The sequence below is a fragment of the Callorhinus ursinus genome, unplaced genomic scaffold (assembly GCF_003265705.2).
Source record: "Callorhinus ursinus isolate GAN/ISIS: 27379988/994484 unplaced genomic scaffold, GSC_fseal_2.0 scaffold1, whole genome shotgun sequence".
Taxonomy (NCBI): Eukaryota; Metazoa; Chordata; class Mammalia; order Carnivora; family Otariidae; genus Callorhinus; species Callorhinus ursinus.
Genome location: NW_027397063.1, coordinates 138253953 through 138278044, shown reverse-complemented (window position 1 = coordinate 138278044; position 24092 = coordinate 138253953). Strand labels below are relative to the sequence as shown.

The 24092-nt window shown below is 40.6% G+C and overlaps 1 protein-coding gene and 1 pseudogene across 4 annotated transcripts in view; both read right to left on the bottom strand.

The window, feature by feature from the left end:
• ULK4 (unc-51 like kinase 4) overlaps positions 1-24092 on the bottom strand; it is a 608666-nt gene that overhangs the window by 461668 nt on the left and 122906 nt on the right. The gene's annotated exons all lie outside the window — the stretch shown is intronic.
• On the bottom strand, positions 17180-17884 carry LOC112832912 (biogenesis of lysosome-related organelles complex 1 subunit 4-like; annotated as a pseudogene).

Sequence of the window (24092 nt, the reverse complement as noted above, 5' to 3'; positions counted from 1 at the left end):
TCCTTGTGTAAGCCACTATGTTTTGAAGTAGTTTGTTAGAGAGGGAAGATGAGTGAAATACAGCTTAAGTATATAATGAAAGATGAAAACTTTCCAGGCATAAAAAAAATTGTGTACAGTAATAGCCATAATTTTAAAACACAGAAATGCCCACAAGTAAGTGATGAGGTCTAACGTATTTCTTCTTGGTGTAGTGGATGCAGCCATTATTAACAATCTTGCAAAACTGAAATAATTTATGATTTTGATTGGGGAAAAAAACTAAACTATAACAAATACTAAAAATAAAAAATTATATACTAGATTTGTTTGTAACACAGTAACTCTGAGTCCCTTGAGAAGATGCAGTATATTACAGACTACAATTTTGGATCGAGGCCTAAAAACATCTCGTGCCCTAAATAAATTCTCATTTAGTCATATCTGAAAAAAAATGAACAGTCTGATTCCCTACCACTAACTGCCCAAGACTCCAGAATTAATCTTAAGCAACATGCACCACACCTCTAGAACAGTATTAGTCTTAGAACACTTGAGGATGGAAGATTATAGGCTGCAGGCAAAGACTCAGTGCCAAGGATGAATAATCAAAACTACCTTTAGAGAACCAAAAATGACCTCAGGTCACTTCAGTTTGCAGTCCACTATGCATTCAGCTTTGATTTAAATTCATCTTGCCATTCAGCTCAACATACCTAAATATTACATGTGGGGAAAAAAAGCAGAAGCCATGTAGGTCTATAACCAAACCACAGCAAGACGAGTTTATGTCCAACAATCAAATGGTACTTGGCAGTGATTTCACAGTGGACAGATCTACCTAATGAAGATAAGATGATGAAATATTCAGAAAGCTAGGAATTGGTCCAAATATGTGAAGCTTCCAGAGCAAACAAAATGAAACCTTCATCAAAATTCAGCAAAAGGATAAAACATCCCTCTACTACATCCCATAAAGACAAAACTATTAGATAAATAAAAATAACGATGAGGTCGAAAACTTCAAAATTTTCTCCTGCAAATCTCAAGAGGGAAAATTGATCTGCTTCAATCAACTGTCACAGGTAAAAATCAATGAGTACAGCCTAGCCATCAACAGATAATAGCCTCAAGGAAAACAGTGAGAAATCACGGACACGATTTTTTCCTGTTTAATAGCAATGGAAATAAAAAAATGTACTGATTAAATCTCAAATTGTTTTGGGGCTACACTTTCCTTAAAGTTTAGCCAAGTATCTAACTAAAATGTCTCACAAAATACATTTATTAATGTAGACGGACTAAAAATACAATACAAACTCACGGTCTGATGAATATGCAGAAATTACCATCTTTTAAATGCTTAATTAGTGACCATTGAGTCAGTATGCCTAGTGACTCTAAGAAAAAAAAAAAAAAAGCCTGAGAAGGCTTAGCATTCAAATTTTTCTAAATTTTACATGCACAAAATAATTCAGTGATCTTTCTTGGTACTTCCAAATAACAGTGGTCTACAGCTTCTGGTTTATTATTAATTGCTATTGTGCTACTTGGGCAAAACATAAAACCTGAAGCAACGACTTCAGTCAACCTAGTTTGCCAAAATAAAAATGGACAGCAGCTATTGTCAAAATTAATAAGGCAAAAAATTTTCAGAAGACAGTATTTCTAGTCAATAACACTCAGAAGGAAGCCGTTCTTACCAGTGAGCATGAACTCACCTGTGCAATATGCTATGCCTTTAAAAATTAATGTGTAAATCTTTAACCCCCAAAGCATATAAAGTCCAAAGGATGCATTACTGATTATCCAGCTACAAGGTACATTTGAGGTCACTTACCTTAGGAAAAACATAACCCAGGCAGATGTTTGAATCTATGTAACTTAAACAAGTTGATGTGAGTTTTCAAAGCTCAATTAACTGAAATACAGCAGAGTTCCAGGAGTTTTATATGCTGTCAATTTTCTAACATCAGCAATCAGACACTGAGTTTCTATGATAAGCTTTTTTTTTTTTTTAAGTCACACCAGTGATTTATTTACAAAGCAGTTGACTAGTTTATTGTAACTTTCATATACTTACCCCTTTTTATTGTATGCCTTTATATACACACATAGGCATGTATTTACATATATGTGTGCATATGGATGGATGGAGGGAGGGAGGGAGACAGTCACTGCAGGTTTAGAATGACATACTATGCTATCAACCTGATTCTCATTACTTGGCCTTAGCTTAGTCAAACATTATTTGGTTGTGTGCAGTTCATTCTCTGATAGAAGCCTCAGGAAGAGTTCACAGAAACTGATCTCTTCCATGTTCACACATCTACCTGTGGTTTTTATAACAATGACCCAATGTAACTGAATATAAAATCCTTGGCTAATATCTTTTCTTAAAAATCTTAAATGCCTTAGGAATAAGTGGAGCTGTATTGTGACATCAAGGGTCACTATGGAAATGTCTGATGCCAGTAAAATTGTTGTTTCCTTAAAAGTGACTTGCTGAGATTTAAGGTCCTTTTGCCTAGATGCTCAAAGGAGTTTTCTTTAAAATGTCATCGTATTGCTATTGTAGAATGATTTTCCTAGATACGCTGTGTGTCCTTTTGATTTGTCCATTCAAGTACCCTTTACTCAGGAAAGTGTTGTCTGGATCGTAGTTTTTAGTATTTGTTCTGTTTCAGTGATTTAGTTTTCTTCTTTGTATGTTGGATTATCTTTGTCTCCTCTATATCTAAGACCGTCACTGGGATACTTTTCATCTTAATCTTAATTTGATTTTTTTTTCACTTTTCTCCTTTCTATTCCTATTATCCTTGTAAAACAAAAGTGTTAGTGCCTATTTCCCTTTGTGTTCCTTTGTAAACTGTCTTCATTACTGCTTCTCCCCTTATTTTGGAATCTTTCCTGAGATAACGTCATCTTTTTGTACTTTCCTACAGCCCAGTCCCGTCCTCCACTCTCCTATTTCCAACTTGTGCCGTTCTTCCAGAGCTTCCATGCCAAATTTTCTCATTCGTTTCAGTTTTTTTTTTTTTAAATATTAGGTCTGAAAGTTTTCATAATGCTTTGTGGCCATGTTTTTATTACTAATCCTCCATTGTCCAGGGGGATGTTATTCAGAACCACTTATTCTTACCTTCCTATATACTCTTTTACACTATCTTTTCATGGATTTTTGACAACAACCCTTTTGCTTTATTGGTGTCTGAATGAAATGGATTTTCTTGTACTTTCGAGAAGGAGGTTCTACTGTGGACAGTGAGGAGAGACCAGGATAACTTGTTATCTTTGTGATTTGAGGGCTCTTTCCTCTGCTGTGACTCTGAAATGTTCACACATATGGCCTCTTGGAGTGAACTCCACAGCACCTTCTCAGAGCTGCCTTATCCAATGTCCTCTACATCTTTTCTCTCAGGGTTCCCGCCATATTTAATGTGCATTCTAGTACTGGTTTGTCCAGCGTGCAGTGCTCTCCTGGGAGAGAGTTTTTCTTGGGTATTTCTGAAAACCTGGAAGGGCTTATGTTACTCTTGCCCACCCTGGTCTCCCCAGTCTTTCTGTACTCAACCACACACTAGAACTTATGAAGTCTCCCCGACTTTCAAAGACTAATCTAAGAACCGCATGCCAGGTTTTCCGCTTCGGAAAATGAGTGAGGAATTTTCTGTTAGAGAGTGAGTACTTGCTGGAAATTCTTGTACTCCCCAGTTTCTGGGACTGAAAGAATGCACCTTCTCCTTCTCTCCACAACCTCCCAAAGAGGTGCTGACCCCACACTGCCATTCACAATTTCACCACACGCACTCCTATTCTGGCATTTGTGGAATAACTTGACACCTTATTAGGAGATCTGAGGAGGTGAAAAAATTCTATGTAGCAGCAACATTCTTCCTCCCCAAATCTACCCCAACAGGAACACATTATTTTATAATGTTTACCTTTGAGTTTTTCTCAGTTTCAACAGAATTCATAGGCAAGGGGGCTATGACGTTGATTCTGCCATCTGAATAATCCTGTCAGTAAATTATAATCTAAAATCAATTACAAAGCGACAATCTCAAATATGGACTATCTGACAAGCCGACAAGCATATAAATATTAAGTAACTATTTTAAGTGTATATATGTATCCTACTCAGAATCCACTCATTGCACCAGGCTGGCACCACTTGGAATAAGAATAAAAAGACCAGCAATCAGATCTTTTTATACCACTAAATAAAAGCTCCAAGGCCGTCCAAAACATGGGCCACAGCCCAAAAGACCAAAACAACGAAACAAGAAGGCATACACAAAAGCTGTGGCCAACCTCCCAATCGCATCAGTATACCACAAGATCCAGTGTTAAATAACTCAAGCATTCCACATAAGCAATACACCTCTTCCCTCAGAGCACTCTTTCCAATCACAGGATAATTTTCCCAATTCTACAGAGTGCAATGCTGCCACTGAAATGTGTAATACATATGTGATTTTTTTTTTCATATGTGAATTTAATAGAATGATACTTCCTGAATCACAAGGCAGAAGGGTATCTGGTAGGCTTTTAGATGGCAAATATTATTTTTGAAAGCTAAACTTCTTTAAAGAAATGTTTTTTTAATTAACTTCAAATTCTCCCCTTAACTAAACCAGTATGCCTAAAGCCAACCATGAAGGCCTGCAAACTGAAAGAAGATGACTAATTTTGTGATGTTTAGGACAGAATAAAAAAGGACAAGAACACTTTTTCTTATATCCAAAACAAGTGATACTCCAACTATTAACACAGCTTGTCACAAAAGAAGACACTCACTCCCCGGCTCCCTTGAGTGAGCCTACATCACGTGCCATCTCGTTCCATCTCATTCGATCTCATACATGGGGTTGGGATAACTTGTTATTTTTGTGGTGACATGGGTCTCATCCTTATATCACGTTCCATCTCATCTATCATAAAGTACCACATTACCAACTTGCCAGAATATTTCCATTAAACATAGGTGGTAATGTTCAAAGTTAGTTCGTTTAAGAATCCATACTATTTTCAATGAGGTGATAGGGCTCCTAAAACCCTGTATATTGTGAGACTGTCTGTAAAGCTTTAAGAATAATAGGGGGAAAAAAAATCCAGTCAAGAAATGGGCACAAGACATGAACAGACATTTCTCCAAAGAAGACATACAAATGGCTAACAGACACATGAAAATATGCTCAACATCACTCATGATCAGGGAAATACAAATCAAAACCACAATAAGATACCACCTCACACCAGTCAGAATGGCTAAAATTAACTGAGGAAATAACTGATGTTGGTGAGGATGCAGAGAAAGGAGAACCCTCCTACACTGTTGGTGGGAATGCAAACCGGTATAGCCACTGTGGAAAACAGTATGGAGGTTCCTCAAAAAGTTAAAAATAGAGCCACCCTATGACCCACAATTGCACTTCTAGGAATTTATCCAAAGGATACAAACAGTGATTTGACAGGGCACATGCACCCCAATGTTTATAGCAGCAACAGCCACAATAGCCAAACTATGGAAAGAGCCCAGATGTCCACTGACAGATGAATGGATAAAGAAGATGTGGTGTATATATACAATGGAATATTACTCAGCCATCAAAAAGAATGAAATCTTGCCATTTGCAATGACACGGATGGAACTAGAGGGTATTATGCTAAGTGAAATAAGTCAAAGAAAGACAAATACCACATGATTTCACTCATATGTGGAACTTAAGAAACAAAACACATGAACATAGGTGAAGGGAAGGAAAAATAAAATAAGATGAAAACAGAGAGGGAGGCAAACCACAGGAGACTCTTAACTCTAGGAAACAAACTGAGGATTGCTGGAAGGTGAGTGGGGGATGGGTATTAAGGCAGGCACCTGACATAATGAGCACTGGGTGTTATATACAACTGATGAATCACTAAATTCTACCCCTGAAGCTAATAATACAGTATATGTTAACTAAACTGAATTTAAATAAAATGTTTTTAAAAAAAATACGTTACAGTGTTTCTACCTTCAAGTTCATTTCTAAAGAACAAAAGGAAGCTTAGAATCACAAATGATACCAAAACTCAATAAATGTAAACTAAAAGATGTATTTCATTGGTAGTCATATTGTTAGTAAACACCAGAATTTTTTTAAAGATTTTATTTATTTAAGAGAGAGACAGAGACAGAGCGCACAAGTAGGGGGAGGGGCAGAAGGAGAGGGAGAAGCAGACCACCCCTGCTGAGCATGGAGGTGTGGGGCCTGATCCTATGACCCCAGGGATCATGACCTGAGCTGAAGGCAGATGCCCAACCAAGTGAGCCACCCAGGTGCCCCAACACCAGAATTTTTGAAGTAAGAATTCTTGCACTTCAAGAAAAAAAAAATCACAAATGAGTATCTGCGAGATGTTACCATGGTTTTCCTTTCAGACCATACCGCAAATGGTAAAAAGTATCCATGTGGTAGGCAGACTATCACACCTAACACCATAGCCACAATCAGCACACACACAAGGAGAAAACTACCAAATGTTCCCTAGAGATCATGAGAAACCTCAAAAGTGAAGAAAATGTAAATTATAACTTGAGTGCTGTAACATGAATCCTCTCATCCAAATTATGAAACATTTCAAAGATACAGAAAAGTGATTTTAAAAATCCATTCAACATTATCGAATCTTAATACTTAAAAAAAAATAAACCCAAATTCCTTCTATTTATTTTTTTTTTTTTTTTAAGAAACAACATATTACAGAGACACAGCTGAAGCTGACACCCTCCCTCTATTACCAAAAGGCACTCTCAGAACTCTGGTGGTTACAACAGAATTATGTACCCATAAAAAATAAATATTTTTGCATATTTTAAACTCTGTGTATGTTATTCTTTTGTCCATATCTTTTTCAGCTTACCTTTTTCACTCAGTTTTATTTAGGAGATTTATCCAAATCGACACATTTTCAGTCTAGTTAACTCATTTTTACTTGGTATGTATTGTTTCATCATATGGATATATCACAATTTAATTTCCAAATCCTTTGTTGATTGACTTTTACATCGCTTGCCACCTTCTGACACTACAAAAATTCTGAGACAAATACTCTGTTCTTGTGTACAACTGTACAAGGATACGTTCCTAATGGAAATATTTATTGCTATGCTATGTGCCTCTTCAACTTCACTAGAGAGTATGAAATAGCACTCCAAAGTGATTATACCATTTTACCTAGGAGGGTTCCCACTGGTCTATACCAACAACTCTGTCAGACTTCTATATTTGCCAACCTAAAGTGTATGGAACTAACTCATTTTAACCTTCATTTTATTCATCAACATTCAGTGTGAGCATCTTTTCCCAACATTATGGATCACTCTAGTTTCCTCTTCTATGAACTAAGTCTTCAGAGCCTATGTTCATTTTGTCTTGTGTTTTCCTTTTTACACATAGGCTATTTTTTACATGCTGGATATTAAACCTTAAGAAAACTTCCCCTAGAGCAAGGTCACAAAGATAGCCACTTATATTTTCTTTTAAAAATTTCTCAAGTTTTCACATTTTAGTCTGAAAATGTAAGAGAAGAGACCTAAGAGCCAATTATCTTTCAAAAGCAGAATGGTTAACTAAAAGGTGGCACATCCACTATGAAACACTGTTTTTTAAAAGAGTTGGGGGGGGGGGCACACACAAAGAACACATCTATTAACAACAATGCAGTGATCTCTGAAATATATTACCAAGTAAACAAAAAACAAGGTACAAAATGGCATATGCTGTCCTTTAGTCTAAAGAAGGGAGAGAAAAATACAACACCCACCAGAGGTCATTTTAGAGTCAACTAGACATACCGATGCAAAAGACGACCATAGCTCACATTTTCAACCAGTTTGCTCAGAAACCAGAACTTGCTGGGAAGGCAGCATCAGAAGTTGCTCTGGCCAAAGCCTACCGAGCACAGCTTGGCATAGTAAGAAAAGAGCCACACTGGGTGGGTATGAGGGTCACCCTCGCTTAGAAGCTTCATACCCCACAGGCACCAATCTCTCTTGTAACAACTTCACAGATGACAGGTTGGTCTTAGGTTTCCAGAAACACAGAGCTGGAAAGTTAACTGAAAGTACAATTCTTAAACCTTTACCCATAGATAAATATAGGACCACTGGGGGGCGGGGGGTGCAGGTAGATAAAATGAAAGAGATAAATAGTATATCTATGAAATAACACATTAATAAAAATTTTAGAGATATAGAGATAAATACACTGATATAATACATGGATATAAGGAGAGAAATAGAAAGATACAGGGAGAGAGACATAGATGCTTATATTCGATTTTGTTTAAATATAAGATTTAAACAGATACTAAAAAAAATGTTTACATTTGAGGCAGAGCAAGATGGGGGAGGAGTAGGAGACCTGGATTTCCTCTGGTCTCAGGAATTCACCTGAATCGGATCAAACCATTCTGAACACCTACGAACTCAACAGGAGATTGAAGAGGAGAATAGCAACAACTCTCTGAACAGAGAAGCGACCACTTACTGGAAGGTAGGACGAGCGGAGAAGTGAATCTGAGGCGATATTCGGAGGATAGACGGCGGGGGTGGGAACCTCGACGGCCGCTTCTAGGAAGTGATAGAGCCGCGGAGCACAAAATCAGAACTTTTAGAAGTCGGCTCCGCTGAGAGACCTCGCTCCAGTGGCTGAGCGGGAGGTGGAAACCTCACGGGACAGTGTGGGCTCAGGACCCTCGGGGTCACAGAAAGACCGGGGGTGCCTGAGTGCAGCAGAGCTCCCAGGTATCAGAGCGGGGAAGCCGGCTGCAGAGACGGAGCCGAGGCGCGGGCTCTCAGCTCGGGGTTGCCATAAACTGTGATCCGCGGCCCAGTCGGGCCACTGCTCCTCCAGCAGGGACCCAACAAGCGGCAGAGCCAGGGAGAATCCCCTTCCTCCCCGGGGAGGAGCGGTGCGGGAGCACACCACAGGGATCTGCTGGGTTTGGAGACTCCACACGGGGTTGGGTGCCAGACATAGAAACGCTCGATCACAGGCCGGGTGAGCACGGAGTGCAGCCAGAGACCGGGGAGACGGGAGTGACTGCTTTTCTCTGGGGGCGCACTGAGGAGCGGGGCCCCAAGTTCTCGGCTCCTCCGGGCACAGATTGGGAGGCCACCATCTTCACTCTCATCCTCCAAAGCTGTACCAAGAGCTTGCAGGGAACAAAAGCTCCTGAGAGCAAACCGGAGCAGCTTGCTTAGCCCGGACTCACAAGGGCGGGGCAATTCCGACTCCGGCAAAGACACTCGGGAACCACAACAACAGGCCCCTCCCCCAGAAGATCAGCACGGACAGCCAGCAAGCCAAGACCAAGTTTACCGATCAAGGAGAAAGGGAGAACCTCCAGGGCTAGGGGAATACTGCACATAGAATTCATGGCTTTTTTACCATGATTCATTAGTTTTTCAAAGTTAATTTTTTAACTGGTTTTTTTTTTGAATTTTTCTTTTTCCCTTTTCAACCAACATCTTATCAATCCCTTTTTAAAAAAAAAAATTATTTTTCATTTTTACAGTCATTTCTATCCCTTCATAGTAGTTACCCTTATTTTTGGCATATATATATATAAGTTGTTCTCTCTTTAAAATTTTGAGATACAGTTTCTTCTAACAGATCAAAATACACCCTAAAGCTCTAGTGTATGGCTTTGTTCTAGTCTCCTGCCTCATCACATTCTCTCCCTTTTTTTTTTTTAAATCTTCTTTCTTTCTTCAAACAACTTCCTATCAATTCCTTTTATAAAATCTTTTATAATTTTCATCTTTGCACTCATCTTCCATCCCTTCATTGTATCAACCCTCATTTTGTACATATATAAGTCCTTCTTTCCTTACAATTTTAGGAGGCACTATCTTCTAAGACACCAAAATACACCCAAAATCTAGTGTGTGGCACTGATCTATGCACTACCCTGATCATATTTGATCATATTCTGTTTTTTTGTTGTTTTTCTTTGTTTTTATCTTTTTCTTTTTTCTTTTCTCTTTCTTTTTTCTTTCTTTCCCTTTCTTTTCCCCTGGTTTCAGGTCTTTTCTGATTTGTTTAGAGTATATTTTATGGGGACGTTGTTAACCTGTTAGCATTTTGTTCTCTAATTCATCTATTCTCCCCTGGACAAAATGACAAGACGAAAAAAATCACCTCAGCAAAAAGAACAAGAGGTAGTACCGTCTGCCAGGGACCTACTCATTACGGACATTAGGACGATGTCGGACCTAGAGCTCAGAATGATGATTTTAAAGATCCTAGCTGGGCTTGAAAAAACCATGGAAGTTATTAGAGACACCCTTCCTGGAGAAAAAAAAGAACTAAAATCTAACCAAATCGAAATCAAAAAAGCTATTAATGAGGTGCAATAAAAAATGGGGGCACTAACTGCTAGGATAAATGAGGCAGAAGAGAGAATTAGCAATACAGAAGACCAAATGATGGAAAACAAAGAAGCTGAGAAAAAGAGAGATAAACAACTACTAGATCACAAGCGCAGAATTCGAGAGATAAGTGATACCATAGGACGAAACAACATTAGAATAATTGGGATCCCAGAAGAAGAAGAACGAGAGAGAGGGGCAGAAGGTATATTGGAGCAAATTATAGCAGAGAACTTCCCTAACGAGGGGAAGGGAACAGGCATCAAAATCCAGGAGGCACAGAGAACCCCTCTCAAAATCAATAAAAATAGGTCAACATCCCGACATCTAATAGTAAAACATACGAGTCTCAGAGACAAAGAGAAAATCCTGAAAGCAGCTCGGGAGAAGAGATATGTGACCTATAATGGTAGAAACATTAGATTGGCAACAGACCTATCCACAGAGACCTGGCGGGCCAGAAAGGACTGGCATGATACCTTCAGAGCACTAAATGAGAAAAATATGCAGCCAAGAATACTATATCCAGCTAGGCTCTCACTGAAAATTGAAGGAGAGATAAAAAGCTTCCAGGACAAACAAAAACTAAAGGAATTTGCAAACACGAAACCAGCCCTCCAAGAAATATTGAAAGGGGTCCTCTAAGCAAAGAGAGAGCCTAAAAGCAGCATAGACCAGAAAGGAACACAGACAATATACAGTAAGAGTCACCTTACAGGCAATACAATGGCACTAAATTCATACCTTTCAATAGTTACCCTGAATGTAAATGGGCTAAATGCCCCAATCAAAAGATACAGGCTATCAGATTGGATTAAAAAACAAGACCCATCGATATGCTGTCTCCCATCGATATGCTGTCTGCAAGAGACTCATTTTAGACCCAAAGACACCCCCACATTGAAAGTGAGGGGGTGGAAAACCATTTACCATGCTAATGGACACCAAAAGAAAGCTGGGGTGGCGATCCTTATATCGGACAAATTAGATTTTATTTTTTTTTTAAAGATTTTATTTATTTGACAGAGAAAGACACAGTGAGAGAAGGAACACAGCAGGGGGAGTGGGAGAGGGAGAAGCAGGCATCCCACTGAGCAGGAAGCCCAACGCGGGGCTCGACCCCAGGACCCTGGGATCATGACCCGAGCCGAAGGCAGAGGCCCAACGTCTGAGCCACCCAGGCGCCCCTCAGACAAATGAGATTTTAAACCAAAGACTGTAATAAGAGATGAAGAAGGACACTATATCCTACTTAAAGGGTCTCTCCAACAAGATCTAACAATTGTAAATATCTATGCCCCTAACATGGGAGCAGCCAAGTATATAAGGCAATTAATAACAAAAGCAAAGAAACACATTGACAACAATACAATAGTAGCAGGGGACGTTAACAGCCCCCTGACTGAAATGGACAGATCATCTAAGCAAAAGATCAACCAGGAAATAAAGATTTTAAATGACACACTGGGCCAAATGGACTTCACAGACATGTTCAGAACATTCCATCCCAAAGCAACGGAATACACATTCTTCTCTAGCGCCCATGGAACATTCTCCAGAATTGATCACATCCTAGGTCACAAATCAGGTCTCAACCGGTACCAAAAGACTGGAATAATTCCCTGCATATGTTCAGACCACAATGCTTTGAAACTAGAACTCAATCACAAGAGTAAAGTCGGAAAGAACTCCATACATTTGAGTTCTTTGCATCCTACTAAGAATGAATGGGTTGGGGCGCCTGGGTGGCTCAGTTGGTTAAGCGACAGCCTTCGGCTCAGGTCATGATCCCAGGGTCCTGGGATCGAGCCCCGCATCGGGCTCCCTGCTCGGCAGGAAGCCTGCTTCTCCCTCTCCCCCTCCCCCTGCTTGTGTTCCCTCTCTCACTGTGTCTCTCTCTCTCTGTCAATTAAATAAATAAAATTAAAAAAAAAAAAAAAGAATGAATGGGTCAACCAGGAAATTAAATAAGAATAAAAAATTCATGGAAACCCATGGAAATGAAAACACAACTGTTCAAAATCTTTGGGATACAGCAAAGGCAGTCCTGAGAGGAAAGTATATAGCAATACAAGCCTTTCTCAAGAAACAAGAAAGTTCTCACACCTAAAGGAGCTAGAGAAAAAACAGCAAATAAAGCCCAAACCCAGCAGGAAAAGAGAAATAATAAAGATCAGAGCAGAAATCAATGAAATAGAAACCAAAAGAACAGTAGAACCGATCAATGAAACTAGGAGCTGGTTCTTTGAAAGAATGAACAAGATTGATAAACCCCTGGCCAGACTTACCAAAAAGAAAAGAGAAAGGACCCCAATCAACAAAATCATGAATGAAAGAGGAGAGATCACAACCAACACCAAAGAAATACATACAATTCTAAGAACATATTATGATCAACTCTATGCCAGCAAATTAGATAACCTGGAAGAAATGGATGCATTCGTAGAGATGTATCAACTACCAAAATTGAACCAGGAAAAAATAGAAAATCTGAACAGACCTATAACCACTAAGGAAATTGAAGCAGTCATCCAAAATCTCCCAACAAACAAAAGTCCAGGGCCAGATGGCTTCCCAGGGGAATTCTATCAGACATTTCAAGAAGAATTAATACCTAATCTCCTGAAACTGTTCCAAAAAATAGAAATGGAAGGAAAACTTCCAAACTCATTTTATGAAGCCAGCATTACCTTGATCCCAAAACCAGACAAAGACCCCATCAAAAAGGAGAGTTACAGACCAATATCCTTGATGAACATGGATGCAAAAATTCTCACCAAAACACTAGCCAATAGGATCCAACAATACATTAAAAGGATTATTCACCATGACCAAGTGGGATTTATCCCTGGGCTGCAAGGTTGGTTCAACACCCACAAATCAATCAACGTGATACAATACATTAACAAAAGAAAGAACAAGAATCATATGATCCTCTCAATAGATGCAGAAAAAGCATTTGATAAAGGACAGCATCCTTTCTTGATCAAAACTCTTCAGAGCATAGGGATAGAGGGTACATACCTCAATATCATAAAAGCCGTCTATGAAAAACCTACAGCAAATATCATTCTTAATGGGGAAAAGCTGAGAGCTTTTCCCCTAAGGTCAGGAACGCGGCAGGGATGTCCACTCTCACCACTGCTATTCAACATAGTATTAGAAGTCCTAGCCACAGCAATCAGACAACAAAAAGAAATCAAAGGCAACCAAATCGGCAAAGAGGAAGTCAAACTCTCACTCTTTGCAGGTGATATGATACTTTATGTGGAAAACCCAAAGGACTCCACCCCAAAACTGCTAGAACTCATACAGGAATTCAGTAGAGTGGCAGGATATAAAATCAATGCACAGAAATCAGTGGCATTTCTATACACCAACAAGACAGAAGAGAGACAAATCAAGGAGTCGATCCCATTTCCAATTGCACCCAAAACCATAAGATACCTAGGAATAAATCTAACCAAAGACGCAAAGGATCTATACTCAGGAAACTATAAAATACTCATGAAAGAAATTGAGGAAGACACAAAGAAATGGAAAAATGTTCCATGCTCATGGATTGGAAGAACAAACATTGTGAAGATATCAATGCTACCTAGAGCAATCTACACATTCAATGCAATCCCCATCAAAATACCAACCACTTTTTTCAAAGAAATGGAACAAATAATCCTAAAATTTGTATGGAACCAGAAGAGACCCCGAATAGCCAGAGGAATGTTGAAAAAGGAGAGCAAAGCTGGCGGCATCACGATCCCGGACTTCCAGCTCTATTTCAAAGCTGTCATCATCAAGACAGTATGGTACGGGCACAAAAACAGACCCATAGATCAATGGAACCGAACAGAGAGCCCAGAAATGGACCCTCAACTCTACGGTCGACTAATCTTCGACAAAGCAGGAAAGAATATCCAATGGAAAAAAGACAGTCTCTTCAACAAATGGTGTGGGGAAAATTGGACAGCCACATGCAGAAGAATGAAACTGGACCATTTCCTTACACCACACACAAAAATAGACTCCAAATGGTTGAAAGACCTAAATGTGAGCCAGGAGTCCATCCAAATCCTAAAGGAGAACACAGGCAGCAACCTCTTCGACCTTAGCCGCAGCAACTTCTTCCTAGAAACATCGCCAAAGGCAAGGGAAGCCAGGGCAAAAATGAACTATTGGGATTTCATCAAGATAAAAAGCTTTTGCACAGCAAAAGAAACAGTCCACAAAACCAAAAGACAACCGACAGAATGGGAGAAGATATTTGCAAATGACATATCAGATAAAGGGCTAGTATCCAAAATCTATAAAGAACTTATCACACTCAACACCAAAGAACAAATAATCCAATCAAGAAATGGGCAGATGACATGAACACACATTTTTCCAAAGAAGACATCCAAATGGCCAACAGACACATGAAAAAGTGCTCCACATCGCTCGGCATCAGGGAAATCCAAATCAAAACCTCAATGAGATATCACCTCACGCCAGTCAGAATGGCTAAAATTAACAAGTCAGGAAACGACAGATGTTGGTGGGGATGCGGAGAAAGGGGAACCCTCCTACACTGTTGGTGGGAATCCAAGCTGGTGCAGCCACTCTGGAAAACAGTATGGAGGTTCCTCAGTTGAAAATAGAGCCACCGTACAATCCAGCAATTGCACTACTGGGTATTTACCACAAAGATACAAATGAAGGGATTCGAAGGGGTACGTGCACCCCAATGTTTATAGCAGCAATGTCCACAATAGCCAAACTGTGGAAAGAGCCAAGATGTCCATCGACAGATGAATGGATAAAGAAGATGTGGTATATATACACGACGGAAGATTATGCAGCCATCAAAAGGAATGAGACCTTGCCATTTGCAATGACATGGATGGAACTGGAGGGTGTTAGGCTGATTGAAATAAGTCAATCAGACAAAGACATGTATCATATGACCTCACTGATATGAGGAATTCTTAATCTCAGGAAACAAACTGAGGGTTGCTGGAGTGGTGGGGGTGTGGGAGGGATGGGGTGGCTGAGTGATAGACATTGGGGAGGGTATGTGCTATGGTGAGCGCTGTGAATTGTGCAAGACTGTTGAATCACAGATCTGTACCTCTGAAACAAATAATGCAATATATGTTAAGAAAAAAAAAAAAGAAGAAGATAGCAGGAGGGGAAGAATGAAGGGGAGTAAATCGGAGGTGGTGACAAACCACGAGAGACGATGGACTCTGAAAAACAAACTGAGGGTTCTATAGGGGAAGGGGGTGGGGGGATCGGTTAGCCTGATGATGGGTATTAAAGAGGGCACATTCTGCATGGAGCACTGGGTGTTATGCACAAACAATGAATCATGGAACACTACATCAAAAACTAATGATGTAATGTATGGTGATTAACATAATAAAAAAAAATTTTTTAATGTTTACATTCAATGCGTAAAGAAGGAAACAACTGAGGAGGGTAGAGATGGAAAACAGTTTCCTCTGAATTGATTCTTTGTAAACTGACATTAAAACCATATCAACAGGGCACCTGAGTGGCTCAGTCATTAAGCGTCTGCCTTTGGCTCAGGTCATGATCCCAGTGTCCTGGGATTGAGCCCTGCATCGGGCTCCCTGCTCAGCGGGAAGCCTGCTACTCCCTCTCCCACTCCCCCCTGCTTGTGTTCCCTCCCTTTCTGTGTTTCTCTCTGTCAAATAAACAAATAAAATCTTTAAAAAAATAAGAAATCTTAAAAAAAAAAAACATGTCAACATTTTACATAATTATAAAAAAAGTTAAATCAAACTTTTAAAAAGCAATCCCCTCAAATCGAAAAGAAAATGATACTTAAGGGTATATTATGTTGGTGGTTTAAGAAGACAAAAAAAAAATTATTTGAAAAGAATTTACCACATACTAATCTGACAATACATCGAGTTAGACATACCCTAAGCACTAAAACAACGGCACAAAAATCCTAGGTTGTATTCAGAAATCATAACATTATTAATAATATCACTGTTATTCTGAGACTTCTATAAATATTGTAAAGCAAATAATGTCAATAGAAAACAAGATTTTTAGCTTAAGAGAAAGAATTACTCATATAAAATAAATTAGGCAAAATACTGCAATTGGAAATACCAGTATGAACAGATGTATTTTTTTTCCAATAAAATTTAAAATTTTTATTGATATTTAAATTATAAACCAAATGTTAGGAACCACATGTAGACATGTTTGCTGTGGACAAATTAAGATTCGGAGGGCCTACTTTCAAATACAACTTCAGAATTAGTTGCAATAAATCAAGACATCTTCTCAGAATCTGTATGATTTCCTTCGATTTACAACCCATGATGTGCAAAGTTTAATATAACCTGAAATAACTTACCATCTACCCTAAAAGCTACAGAAAATGGAATCGCTATTAGGATCGAATAACAACAAAACAAACATTTCAGCAGTTTTTCTTAAAAGTATAAAATATAGAAACTTGGAAAAGGTAATACTGTTGGTTGAGCTGTAAAACCTATAAAAACAAGTTTTGCCACAGCGCACAAACTCATTCATTTGGCTTCCCCGACGCCCCCGCCCATGCAGCCGTCAGTTTAGCACTGGAAGACACAGAAAACCACACATCCTTATGTGAAGTCATGCAGACAGTGAGAAACAAGAGTGTGCAAAAGATAGACACGCCATACTCCCAACACCGTGGATGTCTACAGTGGACTTCCAGCTGACTCAGCGCCCGCAGTAACCTCAGACAGCGTCCTCTGGCAGTGCTGGCCGGCGGACTCAGATCTGGGGTCTCTCGCTGCAACAGGGAAAGTGGTCTTCGGTCCGGAACAGGACGGGCGGCTAGTAGCCACTCTGCTGCGGCGTGCTGGAGGGCGCCTTGTTGAAGAAGGAGGGCACGCTGATCGTGTGCAGCAGTTTCCTGAAGGCGCTGGGGAAAGCGCCCAGCTCGGCCTGCGCCCTGGCCACCTGCTCCTCCATCCTGGCCACGCTGGCGCCGATCAATCCCCACGAAGGCCTCGAGCCGGTCGATCTTGCTGTAGACCTGCCGCATCTCGGTGGCCTTCGCGTAAATGCGAGGCACACCCTCGCTGACGACGTGGGAGGAGTCTCCGCACAGTATGTCCAGCATGCCCACGAACTCGTCCACTCTGGTGAGCAGGTCCTCCAGGCTGGCGTCCAGGGCCTCGACCTCGGGCCGCGCCCCGGCTCCCGGCAACAGGCAGGCGGCGCAGCCCGCGGCGGCGCGACGCAGCAGCGGCACATCACGGCCCGGCGCACCCAGCTCTACGCCCTCGTCCTCCCACGGCCCCGACGCGCTGCTGTGGCTCTGGGACACGTTGCCGCTGTCCCCACTCCAGGCAGCTCCCTGGAGCTCGGCCTCCTCCTCCGCCGACCCCTCGCGCGGCGGCCCACCACCCGCGGGACGATCCTCCATGGCCCGCTACGGCCGGGCTGCCCGCCCCTGAACAGATGTATTTTTAAAAGAGTTATTTCCTGGCTCTTTCTGCTGGGAATGCCTAGAAACAAAAACCAACCCAGTAGCAGTGAGTACTCCAATCAGATTGTGGTCTCTAAACATTATTTCCCACTAGAGGAAACGGGGCTCTTCAGAGGAACAACTGGTTCCAGATGCAGAGCAGAAAACGTGCAAGAGAAGCCTAAAACACACTGTTCCATCAGAAGGCAAGAAAGTAAAGACTATTGGATTTCTGACAAAAGGACCCAGGAGGCCACTTATGGAGGCTTCCACTGGCTAAAGCAGCAACACTATCAGTACTGAAAACATCATCCACAATGGAAACACACCAAAATATTAAAATCTGTGAGTTCATAAGGGAACTGAAGTATCCTTTAAAGTCCCAGTCCTAAAAGGTAAGTCTTTGGAGACTGCCAGGGAAACCAACTCCTGATTCCAAAACCCGGTAAATAAGTCAATCTTACATAAACTATTCCTCAGAGTAACCACACAGGTGATAAGAGCTTTTTTTCTATAGAGCAATTTCGATTAATACATGAAGTCAGAATGATAATATATATTTTCACCCATACCAAAACAATGTATCTCAGCAATTATCATTGACACCTGCTAAAACCATTACAAGGAGAGCTGGTGAGGAAACTTAAAATGAGTAGACCGGAAGTGACACCACTGCTCATTCTTTGTATGGGAAAAGGGAGAGCCAAGTCATCCATGTGTGCCTTATGTTATGAAAAAACACACACCACTGGGGCGCCTGGGTGGTTCCCCAGTTAAGCGCCTGCATTTGGCTCAGGTCATGATCTCAAGGTCCTGGGATCCCCCAGCTCAACACCCAGCTCAACTAGCAGTCTGCTCAGCAGGAGGCCTGCTTCTCCCTATCCCTCCGCAGCTCCCCCTGCTTGTGTGCTCTTGTGTTAGTTTTCTGTCAAATAAATAAAATCTTAAAAGAAAAGACAGGGGCGCCTCGGTGGCTCAATCGGTTAAGCATCTGCCTTCAGCTCAGGTCATGGTCCCAGGGTCCTGGGATGGAGCCCCTCTGTTTCTGCTGAACAGAGAGCCTGCTTCTCCTTCTGCCCCTCCCCCTGCTTCTCTGCATGCACTCTCACTCTCTCAAATAAAATCTTTAAAAAATAAAAAACAAAACAAAAAACCACCATCAATGAACTGTCTTCAGAAAAAATCTAATTTGGATCTGATCAAACCTATAAATTTATACAAGAAACACAGGAGCAGCAGTTTAAAGGACACAACACTATGTTGTTTCTAGATTCGATCAGTAAAATCCAAACGTGAAAGGCCAATGAACTCTGTTTTCCTTATAACAGATTCATTTCAAGGACTAAAAAAGTAAAAAATTAAAAAATGATAAGGGGATCTATAGATTTAAAGAGAATTAAGAGACAAATTAACCTGAATTAGAACGGAGATATACAGACCTTGATTTGATCCTGATTCAAACAATCTAGAAAATAATCATTGATGAGCCAGTCAAGTGAACTCTGACTGGATATATGGCTGCATTAAGAACCTATTCAAAAAAAGCCAAAAACCAAAAACAAGAAAACCCGGGGGGGGGGGGGGAGAAAAAAGAACTTATTAATCAGTTGGTGTTTAATAATATTGTGAATATATCTATTTTAAAAGATTGGTATCTTCTACAGATATAGATGAAATAATTACAAATGATATGATGTCCATGTTTTGCTTCAAAATAATTCAGAGGCAAAAGGAGTGTGTAGAAATGAAGTACAAGTGAAGAGGGAGCAAAGATGAGACGTCATCAGCATGTACTGAAAATTGATGCTGAGGATGATGGGTATATATGGGCCAATTACATTGTTCTCTCAATGGTTTTTAGGTTTCACTCTTCTTATTAAACACACACACACACCCTAGCGCGCGCGCGCGCACACACACACACACACACACACACACACAACATCCATAATCTACACCCCCCTGCACACACAAACCCTGCACATACCCCCACCCCACACACACCCTGCATACACGAACCCTGTACACACACTGCACACTCACTATGCCCTATACACACCCACACACGCATACCTACACCCCACATACATGCACAAACCCTGCGCACACACACACCCCAAACTCCATACACACACATATATCCCCACCCCATACACATATGCTACATACATACATACATACACATACACACACACACAGACTCCAGTCCCCTGATAACCAGGCTGTGGTCCCATCACTCTCACAGTAGCCCTCCCAATTTTCATTTCATCTTCACTGTTAGCTTCTGCATCTTGCTATTTTCCTGAAAACTCAGTCTTGTCCCTGCAAGGACAAGTCAGCCATACTGGCAAAAACAGATACCTTTTAAGATTCTGTTATTGTTCTGATCAGATTTCTAAATTCCATAACCAGTCACCTTCTATCAGACACCCTGACGTTACAAGACATAGATTTCATAATTAGCATGATTTCTAGACCAAAGTAACAGAGCCACAACTTTCAACAACCCAGAAATAACTCACTGTGGTTCAGTGAATGTAAAAGACAGAGATTATGAAAAAAAGAAAAAGAGAATTTACCAAGTGACCTCTCAGTATCTGGGCTGAAATTTTCAAAGACAGAAAAGTAAATCAAAAGGAATGATGGGATTGTAGCCATGCACTTAATACTGCCTGAAACCAAAACATTTTGGCAGATGTGAGAGACACATAATCTGGATGCAATGTTACCACACTCTTTACTGGCACTGAGTCTATCTGCATACATACATACAACCATAGTGGGGTTTTTTTAAAACCTATAAACTATGAAGAGAAAGGAACTTTCTAAAAATGAGACTAACTTGGGCGCCTGGGTGGCTCAGTTGGTTAGGCGACTGCCTTCGGCCCAGGTCATGATCCTGGAGTCCCGGGATCGAGTCCCACATCGGGCTCCCTGCTCAGCGGGAAGTCTGCTTTTCCCTCTGACCCTTTCCCCTCTCATGCTCTCTATCTCATTCTCTCTCTCAAATAAATAAATAAAATCTTTTAAAAAATAAAAAAATAAAAAAATAAAAATAAAAATGAGACTAACCTAGCAATTTTACTTAAAAGTTTTATCCTAAAGGAAAAATTAAGGATGGCCATGCAAAAGGCCATAAGAATGTTCTACCTGGGAAAACAATGGCAAAATAATTCTTAGATGGGCAATAGTGAGCTGCTGGGCTAACTGGTGATACCTTCATGGGATAGAATGTCATTACCCTTTAAAAATAATATTGAAGAGTTATACTGACTTAGACACACATTCCTAACGTGTCATGGAATAGAAAAAATATGGATTACCAAACAATATATAGTTGATCCAATTCCTGCAAAAAAGATTCTAATAGTATGTGTGTGTGGCAGCAGAGAGGAGGGAATATGGGAATGCATGTGCACGTGTGTGTGTGTGTGTGTGTGTGTGTGTGTGTATCCATGCACAACAAATATGAATTTGAAAGGGATAGAATATGAGAATTTTTACAGAGATTACCTCAGGAAGGTAAGCACTTCAGTCTTCTGTACATTCTGAATTTTCTATACTAAACATGTAAACCCCAAAATTCACAAAAGTTATAAATATAACCTGATAAAAATAGATTAGCATTTCCTACTCTACATTTCTTGCTCTGGTAATTAAGGGAAATTGTGATGACTTCATCCAACATCTTTCTCCTCAATAAAACAGCAGGAAATACATTTATGAACTCCCAAACTAATCCAGCCCCAGGTCTTAAATACTGAATATCTGTAGGACACATTAACAGCTTGGAAGAACCACAAAAATAAAACTAAAACAGCAACGAAAACCAAAAAAAGTTTCTAGGGCAAGGATTACTAAATGAACTCATACCTAACCTACATGTTTTTCTCTTACACTTGGTCATACCTCCCAGAAGCCTCTTGTTCATAGCCACTCATGTATCTGAATTGTGAGTAAGTTATCAATTCCCAACCTCTAGCAATGACACAGGAATTACATATAAAGTACCATCTACCGGGGCGCCTGGGTGGCTCAGATGACTGAGCATCTGCCTTCGGCTCAGGTCATGATCCCAGAGTCCTGGGATCGAGCCCCATATTGGGCTCCCTGTTCAGCGGGGATCCCGCTTCTCCCCCTGTCCCTCACCCCACTCATGTTCTCTCTCACTCTCTCTCAAATAAATAAAATCTTTAAAAAATAAACAAATAAAGTACCATCTACCAATGGTTCAAAAAGTATCCTGTTGAGTACTGGGGAGGAAAAAAAAGTGGCAAAACTACTTGTCACTTGTTGTTTTGCTCAATTTCTCCAGTTACTAGAATATTCAGAACACATGATTTGTGGGCACCTGGGTGGCTCAGTTGGTTAAGCGTCTGCCTTCAGCTCGGGTCATGGTCCTAGAGTCCTGGGATCGAGTCCCGCATCGGGCTCCCTGCTGGGCGGGGAGTCCGCTTCTCCCTCTGACCCTCCCCCCTCTCATGCTCTATCTCATTCTCTCTCTCAAATAAATAAATAAATAAATAAAATATTAAACAAAAAAAGAACACATGATTTGTGACTCAGAGAGTCCCCTGTCATCGTGGCTGTGATAGCTCACTTTTCAGATCTCAGCGGATGGAACACTTGTTTTTGGATAAAGGAATATTCTGCCATTTAGTACATTTATGGGAAAGAAGATCATTTTAAAGATGACAATACAAAACAAATTAAACATCACCGATACACATGGGTGCTGGATACTGGTCAGCTAAGGGCACAGACATGCAAGCAGCTCATACAGGTAAGAGAGTAAGCTGAACCACTTCCTTTAATACCTCACTGCCCACGCGAGGACATGAGCATGATTCAGAAGGGAATAATAATCTCATTAGTCTAGTTTAAGAGGAAAACCTGGCTACACTTACATAGTTCAAATGGAGAGTCAGGTTAACTGCTAACTGCAAATAACTATGAAAACATGCAGTATGCTGCTAATAATCCCAAACCCCACATTTTATTATAAGAGAAAGATAGCATGTCTCTAATGATTGCTAGTTAAATTTCAAGTCAGTATACTCTCATCATTTACCTTTCTAGAGAATAGTCTAGCACTGTCTAGGCAGAGCCTTCTAAATGCGGATAATACCTGCGGTAATCCATTAGCGGTGAACACAAAGATGTATGCCAACAGGATGTTCACTGCATCAGGGTCAATGGAAATCAAAAAATGAAAAGCAAACAGTTCAACAGTGGAGAAAGAATTAAATTACTGTAGTACCATAAAATGAAAAATTATATAATACTTTTTAATGTTCTTGGGGAATATTTAATGACAAAGTGCCATCAAGATAAATCTACACATTGGGGCGCCTGGGTGGCTCGGATGGGTTGAGCATCTAACTCTTGGTTTCGGCTCAGGTCATGATCTCAGGGTCATGGGATTGAGCCCTGCACTGGGCTCTTCAATGGGCGTGGAGTCTGCTTGTCCTTCTCCCTCCCCCCTCTGCCCATTCCCCCCATTCCCCTTCCCCCCACACATGAGCATGAGTGCACTCGCACTCTAATAAATTTTTAAAAAAGATAAACCTACGCATTTGGATCCTAATTTTATAAATGTGTGCATAAAATACATAGACACACAGACAAAAGACTAAAAAGAGACAGACCAACATGGTCATAGTCATTATCTCTGGGCAGTGAGATTACAGCTGATTTTGTATTATTCTTTAGCTTCTTCTAAATTTTCGGCACTAAACGGTAATTTCTTTTATTTAAAAGGAATAGCATGAAGCTCTTCCGGGGACTTATTTTCAGTTTTTAAAAGATCATGATATACAGTCCATGGTTCCCCAAAAAGCACACATGCAGCTCTTCTGTCCAACAGGAAGGAGGACAGCTGGTACTTGTTGTTCCTAGGTCCTCTCCTCTCACACTCAGAAAAGCAGCTCAACTTAGCAATAAGAAGGTTGCTAAACCTGCCCCTGAAATACACGTCTATTTTTTTTAAATGCACTTTTAAGTAAAAATAAAACCTGTGAGGAAGGCCAATATCCCCGATCCTACATGGTCTAGGCCTCCCTCTGTTCCCAGCCTCTTCCCAGTGGCCTCTCCCCCACCCCCTGCTCACTAGGTTCAGCTCTGTGGGCCTTCTTTCTCTTTCCAGACCTTCCCAAGATCTCTCACACCTCAGAGAAGCTGAACTATAAAGTTCTCCCCCCACCCCTGGCCCCA